This window comes from Fukomys damarensis, unplaced genomic scaffold, assembly GCF_012274545.1.
Source record: "Fukomys damarensis isolate Sample0158 unplaced genomic scaffold, DMR_v1.0_HiC HiC_scaffold_16, whole genome shotgun sequence".
NCBI lineage: Eukaryota > Metazoa > Chordata > Mammalia > Rodentia > Bathyergidae > Fukomys > Fukomys damarensis.
The window spans coordinates 26,711,013-26,730,209 of record NW_022900928.1 but is presented as its reverse complement, the minus strand read 5'-3'; positions in this window follow the sequence as shown (position 1 = coordinate 26,730,209).

Here is a 19,197-nt window from a genome sequence, read left to right as displayed (position 1 = left end):
GTATAAATATATATAATTGTTTTTAAAGGGCTGGGGATGCAGTTCAGCGCAAAGGCCCTAGGTTCAATCCCCAGTACTGCAAAAGAAAAAAATTAAAAAGACCTTTAAATTGTGATTTTATCTTTTGACAGCTCCTTGGATCAATTTGGTTCTATCAGCTGCACTCAGAATCCTTAATGGGAACAGAGAGACCTGGGAACAGGCTGGGTAAGCTATAATAGAGGAAGTAAAGAGGAAATGTGTCCCTCTGATTCCTCAGGATTATTTGGCCTGGATACAGAAAGGGATAATGTACATGTCTGGTGCGTCCCCCTTGGCTCCACCTCTTATAGCTACAGAAGCAATGAATTTAAGAACTGCACCTAACTGATACGGTTACTTCACTAGCTTGAAGTATAAGCTATAGTCACCCCCTCTCTCACCTCCATTAATTGCTAGGGACTAGGTTATTTTAACTGGGGACACTGTTAAACACCAGTCTTTCTCCACTGCCCTATCCAGAGCCCCAGCAGCCTGAACACATGACTCCAAAGTCCAAGTTCTTTTTGTTTGTTTGTTTGAGAAATAGTCTTACTGTGTAGTTCATCCTGGCCTTGAACTTATTATATAGTCCAGGATATCCTCAAACTTGGTGGTGACTCTCCTGCCTCAGCCTCCTGAGCTGACTGGGACTATAGGTATGTGTTCCCCCGACCCAAACTCTTTTTCATCCTCCTGAGCTCCCACAGTTTTCATTAGCAGGAAGGTTCAGGGATCCTCATCCCCAGAGGTCATCAGCTCAAGGCCTCCTTCCCACATCAGTGAGATCTCCTTGGAGACCCTTAGGTGATCTCTCTCTCTCTCTCTTCCTCTCCCTCTGTCTCTTTCTCTTAAGTTATCCTCCTGCCTCAGCCTCTTGAATGCTGGGATTATTGACATGCACCATAACACCTGGTTGCTGGAGATCTTACTTGATGACCAGTTGGGAAGGAGCATCTTTGGAAGAGGGTCTACTAACTTGCAGCTTCTCCAAGAAAGAGATTAGGCTTTCCATTCATGACCTGGAATTTCCTGTCCCCTGAAAAAGTGTTGCTTTCCTCCCAGGCTCTGTGTCCTATTGGATCTTACAGAGGTAGACTTTGCCAGTCAGATAAGGCCCTCTTTTAATCTCCTAGAACCTATTTACATTTGCTAATCGAAAATGACCACCAAAGCAGAGAACGTCTCCTCCAAGGTGACTTGCTAAGTCCTCCTCCAAGGACTGAGGACAAGAAGCTTTTTTCCCATTACTCTTGGCTTCCTCCAATTTAGTACTACAGAAAGGATGTGACTTGAGTGGCCATTAGTCAGAGACTTTTACAATGTGTCAAGGAGTTCCTTAGAAAGGCCTCAGGGACCTCTGCCTTTCCCTGTGGGGCAGGGAAAGAGAGACCAAGAGAAATTGTCCTCACACATGAGCACCTCACACACATACACACACACCTCAGTCCCAGGAGACTCCTTTGTCTACAGTTAGCCAGTGCCACCATCATGTAGTCTTTGGGTGGCTTTTCTTCCAATAAAATAACTCTACAGTGAAAATATTTTTGAAAAACATCTCCAGAGCTGGGCATGAAATCCCAGTGCTCAGGAGGCTGAGGCATGAGGAGCTTTATGGAGCTTGAGGACAACCTGGGGTACACAGCAAGTTCAAGCTTGGTTTGAACTCTATAGTAAGACCCTGTCTCACAAACAAAAACAAAAATAAGAAATGAGTATATTTTACTATTATTAAAATGTTTTTAAAAAACTAATAAAGTTTGTATTCTAAAAACCAGGAAAAAACATATCAGTGAGATACCATTTCCAAGCCATTAGGATGGCTATCATTTTTTAAAAAGAGGTGGGTAAGAAGTGTTGTCAAACATGTAGAGAAACTAGACACTTCAGAAATATAAAATGGTGCCATCACTGTAAAAAGCAGTTTGGTGGTTTCTCAAAAACTTAAACATAGAGTAGCTCTGTTGAGGCAGGAGACATAGAAAAGTTGGCCGGGGAAGTTTGTTAATTACAAAATCCCAGGACACATGGGTGAACAGTTCCCAAAACCCTGCACACAAACTTCCTGTAACTCTGGCAGGTTTTCGAAAGGAGGTGTAAAACTGACTCAGCCTGAAGAGTGAGAGCTCTTGACAGTGAACTCTTTGCTACTGTGCTTTCTCATGGTAGCCTGTTCTGTCCTGTACAGTGTACTTCTTTTTCTGCTTTCACTTGGCCTAAATTTGCTCTGCAGAGCCTGTTTCTTTTCCTATCTTTAATAAATGTAAAACTTTGCTACCATTTGCCCTTGTCTTGACTAATCCTTGTTCAGGACAGAAAAAACCTAGAAACCACCTCTAGAAGGAGACTCCAGCACCTCTAAACCTGGTAACGATATGGTGTAGCAATTTCACTTTTAATCAAAAGAATTGAAATCAGGGACTCAAATACTTGTACACCTGTGTTCATAGCAACATATTCACAATTAGCGAAAGGTATAAATGACCCCACTGTCTAAGAGATGAATAAACAAAAGTGGAATATTGGAGAGTAAACCTAGGGCTTTTACACTGAGCTTTATCCCTGACCGTTTTTTCTTTCCTTCTCTCTCTCTCTCTTTTATTTTTTCTTTTGGAGACAGTATCTCACTAAGTCACTAAGTTGCCCAGGCTGAGCTCAAACTTTCAATCGTCCTGCCTCAGTACCCTAGAGTGCTGAAATTACAGGGATGCACCTCTATATCCAGTTATTTTTCAGTCTTTGACCTCTACAACATAGGTGAATGTTAAAAACATTATGCTAGGTGAAATATACCAGCACAAAAAGACAAATATTATGATTCCACTTACATGATATTAAATAAAAGAGACCATTGTTTTAGATTAAATTACTCTATTGGCCATAACAGACCAGGCTAAAAGTCAGAATGGAGTCACTCTTGCTAAAAATTCCAGCCACGAATGTGAAACTAAGCTGTTTATCTGAGCTTTTGAGAAACCAGGACTAACAAAGTAACAGCTAAATTTCCCAAACAGGCCAGTTTTCATTGGCATGATTATGAAGTATGAAGTTTCCTTTGCCTTAGTTCTTTCACAAAAATGGTACCTGAAATAGCCTGATGTTAACCAATCAGTTATTTTTCTCTATTGTTCTGTCTCCCTATCCCTGCCTTACAAAGAAAGTAACTTTGAAATAACCAATTCATTTTTCAGTTTTTGTGCCTGGCTTCTTCAGCCCCCTTTCTATATATAAAGCCAAAACTCTTCTTAATTCATTGAAATGCTTACTGTAGTTTATGAAATGTTGTAGAGTCACAAGGAAAGCCAATTAGGATCTTTAAACTAAGTCATGATTTTGTCCTTTGACAATAAGGTACTTAGAATAGGCAAATTTATAGACCAAAAGTAGAATTAGCTCTAAGCATAGTGGTACATGACTGTAATTTCAGCACTCTGAAGCCTGAGGGGGTTTGAGGCCAGCCTGGGATACATAGTAAACTCAAGCCAGCCTGAAGGTGGTGAGACCCTGCCCCCGCAAATAACAAAGTAGAATAAGAGGAGCCCAGGGGCCCGGGGGAAGGGGAACAGGAAGTTATTATTTAGTGATTACAGAGTCTGTTTGGGGATGATGAAAACATTTAGAAATGAATAATGGTGATGGTTGCTCAACATTGTGAATGTACTTAATGACCTTCAAGTATACATCTAAAAATGGTAAATTTTGTTATGCACATTTACACACACACACACACACACACACACACACACACACACATTTCACCCCACCTTTTTGTGCAGCCTGCACCTGGAACAGCACAGAGGAACATCCTGTTTGGAGATTGTACTCACCAGAGGGCCCTGAGGGTTTAGAGTCTTCTGCTCATCTGTACAGATGGGGAGCCAGGCGTGGTAGCACATGCTATACTCCCAGGTACTCAGGACACTGAGGCAGGAGGATTCCAAGTTCAAGGCCAGCCAGGGCAACTAAGTAAAGGGTGGGGGGGATATAGAAGGAGAGAGAGAGAGAGGGAGAGTAGGGGAGGGAGGAGAGAGAAAGAAAGGAAGGGCTGGGCATGTAGCTCAGCATTAGAGCTCTTGCCTAATATGCTTAAGACACTGGATTCCCTGGATTCAATCTACAGTAATATAAAAACAAGAACAGATAGGAAAACCAAGATCCACATTGGGGGGGGCATGTGTCAATCTGCCTAAAGCCATGTACTTTCTTGATTCTCTGCCCAGCACTCTTTTCCCTGGGCTGGGATGCTGAGGACAGACTATTTTGGGCTGGGCAGGGTTTCATCTGGGATATGATGACTTATGATTTCTGGGCTCTGAAGCTTCTTTAAGGGAACTAGGGTGAGAACCAGGTCACTGCAAGCTAGGATGGTCAGGTACCTAGATGAAGTTGAAGTCACCTTCGTCTAGGTGTGGTGGGAACACCCCACCTAGCCACCCAAAATTTCCCCATCCATATCTTACCCCCCATTCTGACCTTTCCTCCAATCTGACATTGCTAGTCACTTATGAGACTCCTTAGGGCACGGAATAACAAAATAACTGATGGGCCAGGACATAGGTTCCCAGATTAATTATCTAGTCAGCTAACTATCACATGTAGGCAAAATGAACCCCAGGCACCAGTGAACACTGACTTGGAGGATAGCCTTGCCTGAGCCCAAAGTCAGGAGGGTCAAAGAATTAGACACTTCCTTCTACCCTAGGTGCCTTTCTAGGCCTGAAATCCTCTGGCCAAGAGACAATGTCCAAACTTTTCCCAGCAAATTTTCTCTAGAGCAAGCAATTTTGGTGAAAAGGCCTGAGGACCAGAGGTAACCTAGAGTATACACTTCACAAAGCAGTGCCCAGAACAGAGCTAATTTCATGGAAGCTTTGTTAAATATAAAACTCTTAGCCCTAAGAGGGTGTGATCCCCATGCTATCTGAAATAGAAAAAGCTACAGGGAGGGAGAAGGGAGAGACAAGCAGGAAACAGTGACAGAGGTTCTATGCAGGGACTGAGGTCACTGCAGGTTGCTGCTTGGATGAAGCTCCTCACCTTACCCAGGGTTGGGGCTCTGGAAGGGCTTCCTGATAGATGGAACTCCTGACTTGAGAGCTAGGCGTTTGGGAATGGATGAGGGTCATCTGGTCAGAGGGGAATGATCTGGGGGCCCTTGCGCCATGAGGACCCAGTGTGAGTTAGAACTGGGGTGAGGATAATAGGAAAAGGTGGCTCTGTGTTCCTGGCAGGGTTGGGGGGTGTCCCTTAGTGGGCCTCCGAGAGGAGTCCCACCACACAGGTGAGGGAGGGCTGCTTGAGTTCCCAGGAGCTCAGAATGGAATCCCACCAGTTCAAGAGGAGTCCATCAGCCTTGTTTCCATTGACAGCGTTCCTGGTCAGAAGAGCTTTCTTTGGCTTGGCAGCTTTCTTTCTGATAGCCTTAATCCTGCCCAGACTGCCTGACATCTGCCCTCCCAGAAGAGTCTTACTTTTCCTGCAGTGCTTACCACAGTGACCCAGCGAAGCACAGGGACTCAAAGAGTGGGTGGGCTGAGAGTGCAGCTCAGTTACAATTTGGAATCCTGTTTTGTCAGAGCCAGCAGGGGCGATAGGGTTGTCCAATCTAAACTTTCCGTATTACAAAGGAAGACTCAGACCTAGAGAGTGGGCCCAAGGCTATTCAGTCAGTTGGGAGCAGAGACAAAAGTAGAACCCAGGCTTTCTGATTCCCAACTAAGCCTATCTTCTCTCTGTGGTACTTTGCAGGGAGGAAATAAGCATGTTGGCTAGAGCAGTAGACCTCAAACTTGATTAAGCTAGTTTGCAATATTGTATTGAAGTTAAAAGCAGTCACTTTAGGAGACTCTTCAGGACCAGTTAACTGTTACTAGTTCTTGACATAGGCATTGACAGAGAGCACCTCTTCTATAAGATGCTCTGCATTTTGGTCAAGCCAGAGTAGTCTCATACTAATTTGTTTAAATTATCATTGAAATGAGGGTACAGCACATTTCAGGTAGAGAATCGGCAGGCATCATGAATAGGGCTGGGCACCCTCAGGAAACTGGCTGCCATTGCAGGATAGGTTCCTTATTTTAGCCTTGGGAAACTCACAGGCCCAGCCTGGTGATAATCTGACCACTGTCCTCAAAGGATCTGAGGGGTGGCTCTATTCTATTCAATATTCCTGGTGCCCATCAGTTCACCCAAACCACAGAAAGCACAAAGAGCCGGCTAAGCAAGCAGTGGAGACCAAGTGCTCTGGACACAATGCATTCTTCCCTGTGAGGCCCTGTAACAGCTCTGCCCCTGACTTCCCAGAATGAAGAAGAGTGGCCTGTCAGGGAAACTGAAACTTGACACAGTAGGCATGAGCACTGGCCTCTGGGAAAGGCATGTCCAGCTGAGCTTGGTGAAGCATCTGCGCTTTGATTTGCTTTCCACTGGCTTCCTAGCATTTTTGGTTCAGCAACATCCAGCATTCTGGGCATGTCTACCCCTGGCTTTCTAAAAATACCCGGGCTGCCCAGCACCTCCCAGACGTCTGAGAGCTGAGTCTGTCATTTCCTTGCTTGTACTGGGACAGCCCAGACATGGGCGGCTGGGGCTGGGTCAAGCAGCTAAAGCCACTTCCTCTGCCTCCCTCCCACCCACTTACCAGGAGCTCAGCTCTACCTCCCAACCCATGTAAGGCAAATAGGGTAGAGGCCTGACCCTCTGAAAGGTAGAACTCAGAGACTACGTACTGACTCTAGTCCTTTCTTGGGACAGATGGGAGAACTGAAGGCCAAGGACTTACCCAGGGAGCCTATGACACTAAAGCCCTCCCCACCCACTGCCCAGCCCTCAGTTCATGCCTACTGCTGCCTCACTTCTGGCATGCCATGCTGCCTGGAGTCCAGGTCTTTGAGCCTATTCATTCTGCCCCATGCTAGCTACAAGCTGAGGTATTCACTCAGAGAAAGAGAAGAAGCACCTGCCAGGCTGGTAGAAGGGAGGAGACAGAAAAAAAAAAAACCTATCAGGTACAGCAGCCTGCACATGATCCCATGAGTTTGAAATCCACCTGGGCAACATAGTGAGATCCTATCTCACAAAAGCAAGCTGGATGTGACGGCACACACCTGTAATCCACCCTGGAAGGCTAGGGCAGGAGGATCACAAGTTCAAACCCAGATTAGGCAATTTAGCACTTATTGATATTATGCCTCAAAAAAGGGGCTGGAGATAGGGATATAGCTCAGTGCAAAGATCCTGGATTTAATCCCCAGAACTGGAAACAGAACAAAAAACAACACAGAATTTGGGAGTGAAGCTGCAGCTCAGAAGTAGAGCACTTCTCTATCACATATGAGACCCTGGGTCCAAGCCATAACACCATAGAAAAAGAGAGAAGAAAGAAAGAAAAACAAAATAGTAGTACACTGGCAAAAGCACTTCAAAACAGCATAGAGTTGACCATGTAGTTCAGATTCGTGTCTTCCTACAAACAAGCACTCTTGGTTACATCACTGGATTCTGCTCTGGAAACATCCCTTTCTGGGCCAGGTATTGCTGTCTTTATAATGAACTGGCTCCTGGTAAAACAGAAGTGCTTGAGGTCTGACAGTTGCTCTATGCATTATCTTTGCAGCCAGGAGGGAAGTAAAACCATCTGGGCATCTGGTAGCTTCTGTCCTGAAAGCCCACAGGACAGCTACATGTGAGACCTGGTGCAGGTTTGCTTCTAGTCCAGAGCTCTAACATAGACCAGGGGCCATCCTTGGAGAATAGCATGGGTCAAGAGTTGTGAACCCTCAAAGGAGAGGACAAAGGGAAACACCCCAAAGCTGGGTCATGTGTGATCCTGGGCAAATCTCTGTGGCTCTTGGGTCCAGTTCACTCATTTGCAAAAAATGGGGTTGAAGTAAATTTGTCTGTGCAATAAGGATTTCTGGTGGGCAATTTCTGGTGGCCCAGGGAATGGTGGGCACTGGGAAAACAGAAACATTTTGGTTACAAGGAACCTGGCCTATTACCTTGCTGGCAATGAAAGCATAGCCTGGTGGGAAACAGGGAATCATGGGCTAATCATGATTACTGATGTATATATAGGTGCTGAAAAGCTCCAGACACAAAGCACTTAATTGAACTAGGGGATTCATTGAGATAACACCAGAAAAGATTGAATCAGTGGTCCGGCTAGGGACTGACTCTTAAAGGAAAGGGAAATTCAGAAAAAGCTGTAGCTAAAGAGAAACCTGCTCAGCTTGAACTTAGAGTTGTCATCAAGATCTGAAACTTACACAGATGTGTGAGGGTTAATTCCAAGTTGGGGAAAGAAAGTAAGCTTTATAGAGGTTTTGAGCTGGCATTTAGAGGGTAAATGTGACCTTACCACACAGAGAAAAGGGGCAAGAGTGTTGAAAGAAGAGGGAACAGCATATTTGGAAGTGGGAAGTTGCCAAAAGACTGATAGGTTGCTGGCAAAGTGGGTGTATATGGTGTGTTTGGGACAACAAAACGGTGGGACTGAAAGATGAGGTTGGGTAGGCTGGCTGGAGTCACACATTGAGCCTTCAATGTCGTGTTAAAAAACATGGACTTCCAAGACTAGCACACACTTGTAATCCCAGCTATTTAGGAGGAAGAGGCGGGAAGATTCCAAATTGAAGGCAGCCTGGGCAATTTAGTGAGTTCCTGTCTCAAAATAAAAAATCAAAAAGGGATAGGGATGTAGGTAAGTGTTCCCTTGGTTCAATCCCTAATACCAAAAAGAAAGAAAGAAAGAAAGAAAGAGAAGGAGGGAGACGAAAAGAGGAGGAGGGAAGAAGGAGGAAGCAGCAGTAACAGCAGCTTAGACTCAGTTTAGAGGGTAGTTGGGAGCCATAGAAGAGTCTTGAGTAGAGGAATGCATGGTTACATAACTTATTTTGACTGCTAGGAAGGCAGAGGACAGGAGTTTGAAGTTGGGAAATAGGAATGACTGCAAAAAAGGCAGAGAATTAAAGATGTCAGGTGAGTGTTAGGCCCAGCCCCCACTGAGAAATTGAAACTCATCAGGAGCCTCAGAGGTGTGGGGGAAATGATAACTGAAACCTGGGCCCTGCTGTGGCTGTGGTCTGGCAGCTGTGGTTAGCAAGGGAAGTGAAAGGGTTGGGGTAACCGGTAGCCCAGGCTGCAGGGAGGAAGATAACCGTTGGTGGTACAGGAGGCCTGTTCCAAAAGACTCTGCCCCAAGGGAGGTGTAGGGGCAGCGTGTCCCTCCATGTCCCTACCCCTTACTCTTGCTCTCAAGATCTCCTTCCTTCTCCCAAGCTTCTGCTCAGCGCTTTTCCCTGAGATGAGCCACTCCTACCACCCACCCCTCTAACTTTCCAGCACCCCAGGTTTCTGCCAGGCTCTCCAGAGAGCCTGCTCTGAGGCACAGGCTTCCTATAGCCCTACAGCTCACATGGTCTGAGCAGAGGTAGGGCCATGCTCCGCCTTGAGGCATGTTCTGTTCTGCTCTGTTCTCTTGCTGCAGCATATCTGTTGCTTTTACCTTGATGCAGGTGCCTTTCTCCCATTTGATTTGGCCCATAAGAGTTTTTGGAGATGATGGATAAGTCAAAATCAGACCATAGGGCCGCAGTGCAGCTAGAACTGTGTCTTCCTATCCTAATGCAAGAACACTGGAGGGCTGTTCATCCACTGGCCGGTTCTTTGTTCTGGGCAAAGTCTTGACCTGACTGATCTGAATGGCCTATCCAGGTGAAGGGTCCCGAATTCGTCAAGATAGGACTTTCATGAAGGGAAGATGGCTCTGAGATATGTGCAGTTTGAGGGAAAAGGGATGATGAAAGCTGGGCATGGTGGCACATGCTGGTAATCCCAGCACTCAAGGAGGCCGAGGTAGGAGGATTGCAAATCTAAGCCCAACCGTGGCAATTTAGCTAGACCCACGTTATCTCAAAATTATAAATAAATAAATAAATAAATAAGGGCTGGGGATGAAACTTAGTGTGAAGGTCCTGAGTTCATTCTCCACTACTAGGAGGAAAAAATGTGGTGAAACATTCACCTGGAAGCTGGCAAAAGTAGGAAGATCTTGCCCCTAGGACTGAAGGGATCAGGAAACATTGTCCAGTGGAAAGTAGGGCTGCCTGGCAGAGACTGTGATCAAGAAGAAATCAGAGAGAAAAACCGTCCAATCCTTCCCTTCTTTCACCTTCTAATCTCCTCATTGTCTGAACCAACCCAAGTAGAAGCCAGTTGACAAGGGGTGCAGTCCCCAGAGGTCAGTCTTCTATGTCACAGTGCAAGGGTTGGGTGGGGGAGTACAAGAAGAGCCTAACCACCTCCAGATGTGCCCAGAAGATTACCACCTGATGGAATATCTGGATGACACCTTGGTGTTGTCACTTCTCTGAGATCAGCACTAGGTTGGTGGAGGCTTTTCCAGCTACCCCAAGAAAGAAAGGTGAAGCTTCATCTTTATATTTATTCTGCTACTATCTAGAAAGCACTCTCTGGTCTTGACGGTTAAAGAACTAGAGAAGTTAACCTGGCATGGTGGTACATACCTGTAATCCTGGCACTTGGGAGGCTGAGGCAGAAGGATCAAAGTGAGTTTAAGGCCAGCCTGGGTTATGTAATGAGTTCAAGGCCAGTCTGAATTACATAGTGAGACCCTGTTGAGAGGGGGTGGGGATAAAGAGAGAGAGAGAGAAAGAAAGAAAAGTTGGACTAAGATGTAGCACAGTGGTAAGAGAGTACTTGCTTAGCATGGTGCAAGGCTATTAGGGCCACATAGCTAGAAAGCAGCAGGGCCAAAAGTCAGACCAGTTAGTCTGACTTACAACTTGACTCAAGCTCTGAGTCAAGACCCTGAGTTGAGTATTTAACGAGGACAGATACTAGCGCTAGTTTGACCCAGCCCAAGGTGTCTTGTTGAGACCCACTCCATCCTCTCCTTATAGGCCAGGTTCTTACAAGCCTCTCTCAGGAAGAGTGGCAGTGAGGCCACAGCACAGTTAGCAGGTGAGGGCAGAGGGCTAAATATGAGTGTGCAGAGGACAGGCCCGTGAAGGACTGGGCCTCCTGTTCTGTGATCTGCCTGCCTACTCTTAAGGTCCCACTCTAGGTCACCCTGTGGGTCTGCAGGCTTTCAGATCTGTCCATCCAGTGTGCCTGCTGGATGCCACACCCTGTCCTATGTGCTGGGGGTAGAGTGACAAATGAGCTCTCCTAGAAAGGCCTATGGGGATGGGGAAACACTGATAGGATGGATGAGAGCCAACACACGTGGCTATCACAGAGTGTGATAATCTCCATAAAGGGCAAACATCCAAAAGGGTGACTCAAGGTCACAATCCACCATTGTAGGCTCATTTCCCAGGACTCACTATTCAAGACTGTGCCCAAACACAACTCAGGCCCATCCAGCCTATGGTTTTTGCTTTCACTGTTTTTCTGTTAGGAGAACCCAGCTCTTCTGGATCAAGGACTAATTCCAGTGCAGTCTTTCTGGGTCTCTTTCTTTAGACATAGATAGCCTTCCCCAACTTAGAACTACCATGTCCTGTGCTTTGGAATTTCTCCTCAGAGCCAAACAATATTAAGGGGATCAGGTCCCTCCATCTATGTTAGAAGCTCCTGTTAGTTCAATTTTTCATTCTCCCTTCCCTCAGCACTATAGATATGGTATCCATTTTCTCATTTAAATGTGTCAGACCAGTTCCCATGAGGAAGGGCTGGGTGAGTCTAGCAACTGTTATGGAGTGGTTAGACTTGGGACCCTGGAACAGGGCCATCTGGGCCATCTGATGGTCCTGTTCCTCACTAACTGTATGATCTTGGGACAGATTCCTTAACCTCATCCTTAAAATCAAGATAATGGAGGTTGAGAGAATCACTGGGTTAATATATCCCTCAGAACTAGGCCTGCTCCCCACAAACATCCAAAATAGTCAGGTATTATTAGGAGCTACAGGGGAGTGCCTGTAAACAACTCCTCACACCCAAACAACGCTGGTGCGCACGCACACACACACACACACACACACATACTCACACACACACACACACACACACACACTGGTTCAATACACCCACATTTGGAAGCAGGGGAGGACAGTGAGAAACTGCAACCCCATTTTAGAGGTGAACAGAGGCTCAGGAAAGTCAGAGGCATTCCCTTCATTCATTTAACGAATCTCTATTGAGCCATTTCTCCGTGTCAGGCACTGCTTCTCCTCCCATGTCAAATTTATTGCATCTTCAGAGGAGATCTGGGAGCTGTGGTTTTTGTTGTTTGTTTTGTTTTTGGTGCTAGATTGAACCCACAGCCTTGTATATGCTGAGCCTGTGCTCTATCCCTAAGCTATAATCCTAGCCCCTAAGGTCTGGGTATTTTATTTTTCTGGTACTACTGAGGGTTGAATTTATGGCCTTCACACTGAGCTACATCCCTAGCCCTTTTTAAAATTTTTACTGTGAAACACAGTCTCACTAAGGTACTGAATTGCCCAGGCTAGGCTGGAATTTGTGATTCTTCTGCTTCAGCCTCCCAGAGTATAGGTACTACAAGTGTGGGTCACCATGCCAAATTTATTTTTAGCTTTTTGAAACAGGATTTTACTATGGAGTTTAAGGCTTGGCATAAACTCATTACGTAGTTCAGGCTGGCTTTGAACTCATGGTGATCCTCTTGCTTCAGCCACTTGAGTGCTGGGATTGCAGGCATTTGATTCCACAACTGGCTAAAGCTATGTATTTTATATAATAACTCCTAGGTTATTCTCAGACTTGGCAAGTTAGAGAAAATGCTTGGATTCTTAGATACTAAGGCCCACATCTTGTGATGTCCCCAGGAGGTTAATGGGGGACACTATCTTCTAGTGGTTGATTTTCACAATATTAACTGCACACACTGTCCTGATTAACTGAGTACAAATCTCAGTTTGCCATATACCGGCTACATGCCCTTAGGAAAGTTATGTAATTTATCAAGGCTTTATCTATAAAATAGGGCTAATAATAGTTTCTACCTCAGAGTTGTTGTGAGAATTAAATGAGTTATCTGCCTGAAGTGCTTGAATGGTGTCTGTCACATAGTAACTATTACAAAGCATGAGTGGTTATTAATGTGCCTGGAGTAGACAGGCAACAGACAGAAGGCCGGGGGTGGTGGATTTGATGCTCCTCAGCCCAGGATTGGCTCTGCCTAGTGTGGGCAGCATCTGTCTCTTCAGGGAGACTCACCACCTGCTCCTTTCTGCTGGAAGAGCTTTCCTGAGCCAGGGAATTCCCTCCTGTGGTGACTGACAGTAGCTCCTGGCATTCTGATGCCAGATGCTCTGCCCACAGCACCAGAGAGAGAATTAGATCTCATCTTAGAGCCAAGGCCAGCCCAAGAAGATAGGCAGGCTTAGAAGTGGGAGCATCGGCTTAGGAGTGGGGGTGTCCACTCCTAAGGAAGGCCAGAAATAGGAGGAGAGTACAGACCCTGGGAGGCTCTAATGCCACTCCCTGGGCCAGATTTGGCTTAAAGGTGGTACTGCAGACAAGGGAAGGGTGGGAGCCCAGGGGGGACACCCAGGGAGGACGGGCAGGATGCCAGGGTGTCTGCCAGCCCTCCAGGACACTCATTTTGGCTCCCCGCCTTCCGGCAGGCAGCAGGGAAGCTGTTTTGTTTAGGTATTAACTGGGCAGGCTGTGGGAAAATAGGCAGGCTGGCTTCCTAAATTATGCAGGGTTTGCTCTCTTCACAGGCCAGCTCATGGTGGTAACAGGGCTGCCACCTCTGAGACTGCTGTCCCTGCCCCACAACTCCACTCCTGTCCCTACCTGATCTTTTTTTCCCTAGCTTACCCGGAGTCTCCTCTCCACGGAAGGGATCCCCAAACTGGTAGTACTGTAAACTTGCCAGCTGGGCCTTAGAGAAACTACATGGTGAATTCCTGTGTTACAGATGAGGAAACTGTGGCTGAGAGAAGCAGGGACTTCCCAGGTTCTCATAGTGAATCAAGGGCAGAAATGGGCTCACAGTCAGGCTCCACCTCCTCCCATGGGAATTCCTCTTTTTATGTTTTATTTTCAAATTTACAAACAAACAAAGGAAAAAGTCAGACAAAGGAAAATTCACATTTGATGGCCAGCACAGTCGCAGGCACTTTATAAACATTCCCATTTAATTCTTACCATGACCCTATAAAAAGCTATTATTTCCCTTTTCTAGTCAAGGGCATCTGGCTGAAAAGAGCTTTTAAGACAGATCAAGAACTCAAAGCCAGGCAGAAGAACCAGACATCTAACAGGTTTTCCAGATCCAAAGCCCCAGTAACCTCATCCTGCTACCCAAACCCGACTATTCTTCTCATTGATGTGTGGTTTTCAGAACTATAGCCACAGTGTGGCTCACTGTGAAAGGCTCCCATCTGGTCATGGTCATGCACATCTATAATTTCAGCATTCTTGAGGCTGAGGCAGGAGGATCACAAGTGTGAGACCAGCGTGGGCCACACAGTGAGATCAGGGCCAGTCTGAAGTATATAGTAAGACCGTATCTCAAAACAAACAGACAAACAAAAACAAAGGCTCCCATCAGCATCCTACATAGGGAGTCACTCAATTTTCCCTGGTGCATCCCAGGATGGCAGTGACTGACTGAACAGGTTGTATACCTGATACTTACCCTTCTGCACATATTATACCTGATATTTCATTTAACCTGCATAGCAGCTGCCCTAGGAAAAAGATAGGGGAAGATTTTGTTATACTCATTTTACAGGTATGAAAACAGGCTGTGAGGTATGGAGAGATTACACTCCACAAATGCATGGCAAAGGCTGGACCTTTGGGCTTTTGTCTCCTGTTAAAACCATGTGCCTGCCAGCTCCTGCCACAGCTCTGGGATTGAATGCTCATCCTCCTACCCACTAAATTGTAACACTTACTTCCCAGCAGAGGCACCAATTGATCAAATAATTCTCTGCCCCCGTGCCTGCCTCTTAGGGACTTGCCTCTGGCCTTAAAGCCTTGTTACCATTTAGTGGGTCCTCGGCCCCTATGACTTTCTTGGGCTTGAATGTCCCAGTCACTGTTGTGACCTTTGGTCCATGCTGGCGATTAGGAGCACCTGGGTCTCACACCAGAGACTTGCTCATGTCTAAGATCAGAATAAGGGACTTATTGAATGACACTGGAGGGAATCCAAGGCCACTTCTGCTACAAACTCACTGTGTGCCCTGGGAAGAGCCCCTGCCTTCATCTGGTGGCCACTGACCTTGAAGCCTCATCCTGTTGTGCTGGGATCCCCTTAGAAAGCTGGCTACAGAGTGAGATAGGCTTGCTCCCCCAGCTGACTGGAGGGCTAGGTTGAGGAAATTAACCCAGAGAGAAGCAAACATGGGCAGTAGAGGGTAGGGAAAGAGAACTAGAGAAGAAAGGAACTGAATGAAGTAAAGCCTGGAGACTGCATTGTCTGTTGCAGGATCCCCAGCTGGGCTTGGTGGTGCCAAGAGGGAATGGCTGGCGTCTGGCTATGGTGACAAGCCTGTGCCACAGTGGGTGGGAATAGTGAGAGACGAGAGGGAGTGGAGAGGGCTGTGGTCCCAGCTGCAGGAAGTGTGGGAGGTGCCTCAGTACAGTATGGTCAAGTAGACTATTGACCACCTTCTCTGGAGAGGTCCTTGCATGAAGTGTCAGTCAGTCTGTCCTGGGTGCCTGCTCTGGACTTGGAGTGTGTGCTGCTCCTATTTTAGCCATGCTAAGGGGCTTCTGCACACCCGCTCCCTTCCCTTCTTCCCAGGATCCCTGAGGAATACTGAAATAGCTGGCTGTGATACCCACTTATGTACCTTTCCACACCAGTTTTTTATCTGGCTTAACCTTCCTGGGAGAAGTGTACTGTAGCTAGAGTGGGAGGCACAGCTTCAGAGCCAGGGGGAACAGGGTCCAGGCCTGGCTCTTATGAGCTGTGTGACCTTAGCAAGGTCATTTTCACTTTTGAGCCTCAGTCTGTGAAATCTGTAAAATCAGAGTTTTATGTATTATGAGAGATGGTTGGAAGGGTTAGAAACAACGTAAGTGGCGTGCTTATTGTAGTATCTGAAACATGGAAGATGCAAAATAAATGGCAGCTGCTGTTCATTTTTTTTTCCAGGGTCTGAATTCCATCTGTGGCCTCTTTGGTGGAAGGGAGTAAGCACCTGCTTACACAGGCCCAGGGTTGGGAAGTTTGTCTCCTCCAGGGGCAGCTCTGCCTCGAGAACATCCTTGAGTTTCAACTGAGGCCTATCGCAGTTCTGTCTTTGGAGGCCACAATGCATGCTGATCAGCAGCATTTTGTTCAAAGAAAAAAAAAGTAAGAAAGCTCTTACTGTTAGGACATGGTTTGCCCACATTGCAGAACCAAGGCTCTGGAAGTCTCCATCCTTGTTTGAAGAGATGCACTTTAAGTCAGGCTTACATAAGTCACAGAAATCCCTTTTCCCGTCCCATGGAATTTGGAACATATGGATTATATCCTGTACAGTCTCCTTTTTCTTGCTCTCCATGAACTCTTCTAGTAACATTATTATTTAAAAAAATTTTTTTGAGACAGGGTCTGACTGTGCAGTCCAGGCTGGTCTTGAACTCACAGTAATCCTCCTGCCTCACTCTCCCGAGTGCTGTGATTGCACCACCATGCCTGGTAGGCAGATTTTTAAAAGAACATACTCAAAGAAATAGAGTATAGGCCTTGGAGGGGGCAGGTGGGGGAGAGGGGAGGGAAAGAGGGGGAGAGGGAAGGAGAGAGGACGGGGGGGGGGGAGGGAGAGAGACAGAGACAAAGAGACAGAGACAGAGAGAGACAGACACTGGTTTTTCAAACTGGGAACATTTATACTTCTATTGAGAGGGTGGAAACTTATGAAATTTGTGACTCTATATGAAGTTCTGTCTTGGGTCTTGGTTTTTTGAACAACAACAGCTGACCCATGGAAAGATAATGGTACATTTATAGGAAAAAGCCTATTTTACAGAGGAAAAGAAGGGGTCTATTCACAGGTGAAAGAGGGCCATTGGCACATAAAAGGGAATGGCTGTACACAGTTGCAGGTGAAGGGGAATTGCCTAAGCATATTGTGACTTGGGAGAACATAAAACAAATTAAACTAAGCTGGTATCCTGAAGTTGCAGTTTTTACTTTTAAAATTCTGATTTTCCTTGTCTCCTTTCTACTTTTATTTCTTCTATCCTACCTTATCCTCCCTTCCTGCTTCAATCACTTATTCTTTAGGGGTGTAGAAAGGCTGAGGGTCAGTCTTTTTATAACTGCTTCTGGCTAAGGGGTGTTGATCCTTCCTAGTCAGGGGTCAAAAGTCTTACTCTGACTGATTTAAAGGAGACACAAGAAGAAGGGTTTTGTTGTTTCATGAACCATCATCTTTCCCCCAATTCCTTTAAATATTCTGGATAGAGGACCATTTTTCTGTTCTTCATGGAAGAAGTGGGTCTGTTCCCAAACCCATCACTTCAGGGGTAGTCACTTATCTTCACTGAGCCTCCAGTTCCTCATCTGTAAAAATGTAGAAAGTGATACTATCTCATAATTTCATAGTGAAGATTATCTTAGAAAAGTGATATGAAAACTTAGGATTTGGAAGACACTTGGTAATAATAAAATTTAAGCTCTATTCCTTTTTTCAATGCTGAGGATAGAACCCAAGATGTTGCACATGTTAAGCAAGTGCTCTACCATTGAGTTATGTTCCCGGTCCTCCCAAATGTTTTTTTCTTTACAGTATTGGAGATTGATCCAGGGCCATCACAATGAGTTACATTCACAGTTTTTTTTTTTTTTTTTGAAATTTTTGAGACAAGGTCTCACTAAGTCACTAGATTACTCAGACTGGGCTTGAATTTGCCAATCCTCCTACCTCAGCCTCCTAGAGCGCTGGGATTACAGGTATGCATCACTACACCTGGCTCCAAAATCACATTTTTGAAAGCAGCTAGTGGGTAAACCCATCTGCTAATATGTGTAGCTCTTTATAAAACCTCCAAAGGAAATAATTTCATGAAGTCATTGTTATACCTAACTTCAAAATAATGGGAAATTAGGTAGAGGATGCCCTCCTAAATTAATAAAACAAGCTGGGTGTGGCAGCACATGCCTGTAATCCCAACACATAGGAGGCTGAGGCAAGATTGCTGTACCCTGCAGAAGGAAAATCTTAATTGATACAAGCCTCTCTGGAAAGCCTTTTTTTTGACAAGGTCTTGCTATACAGTTCAGGCTGGCCCTGAAACTATGTAGCCCAGGCTGGCTTTGCAGGAACTCGCAGTAATCCTCCTGTCTCAGAGTGCTGGGCCATCATGCCCTTCTGTATCTCCATTATACAAGGAAACAAAGGCTGAAAGTGTGGAAATTTTTACTCCAAGGCTTCATAATAACTCAGTGAAAACTTCAGTCCAGCTTTGCTAACTTTGACTGAGGCTCTAGCTGCTGCCTCTTGGTCATCAGGGCTCTAGGCCCCCACATACGTGTTTCCTTGTCTCAGGCCTTTCCTGATCTAACTGAGGACTCTGGTGAATAGACTCCAGGATATCAGAAACAGCAGGGTGAGGTTCCTAGTTTATACACATCCGACTTTGTACAGCTCCGCTTATATCACCTTCCTACACAAGAATCTAGGCTAACTCAACATAAACAAGCTGGGTTCAAGTTCCACCTTCCCAATTTCTGGCCACGTGGCCATCTGGCAACTTACCCTGATTTAGTCAGGCTTCATTCACCTTCCTCTTTTGTGTGAACTGCACTTCTGAGAACAGCTGTCTGGGACTTCCAATTTTAAAAAAAATTGTAGGGATGATCCAATTCAGAAAATTCCCTCAGCAGGGGAAGTGGCATTTCTCTCTTCCAAGGACACCAAGGGAGGCTGACACCCTTCCTTGCAGATAGGCTGGATAGAGCAGTAAGGTGCAAGAGAGACCCTGACTAGCCTGAGCTCACTTGGCCAATTTGGGGCAGGCAGGGTGCTGCGGCATCCAGAGGCCCTAAGTCTCAGACAAGGGCTTCCTCCAGGGCCCCTGTTCCCTTCTTTTCTTTTTACCAATGATCCTCATCCTCTACTTTTTTCTTTCTCCCCCCCCCTCCTTTTTTTGGGGGGGCTGCAATGAGGATCAAGCCAGGGCCTTGCACATCCTAGGCAAGTGTTTTATCACTGAAATACAAACCCGCCCTGAATC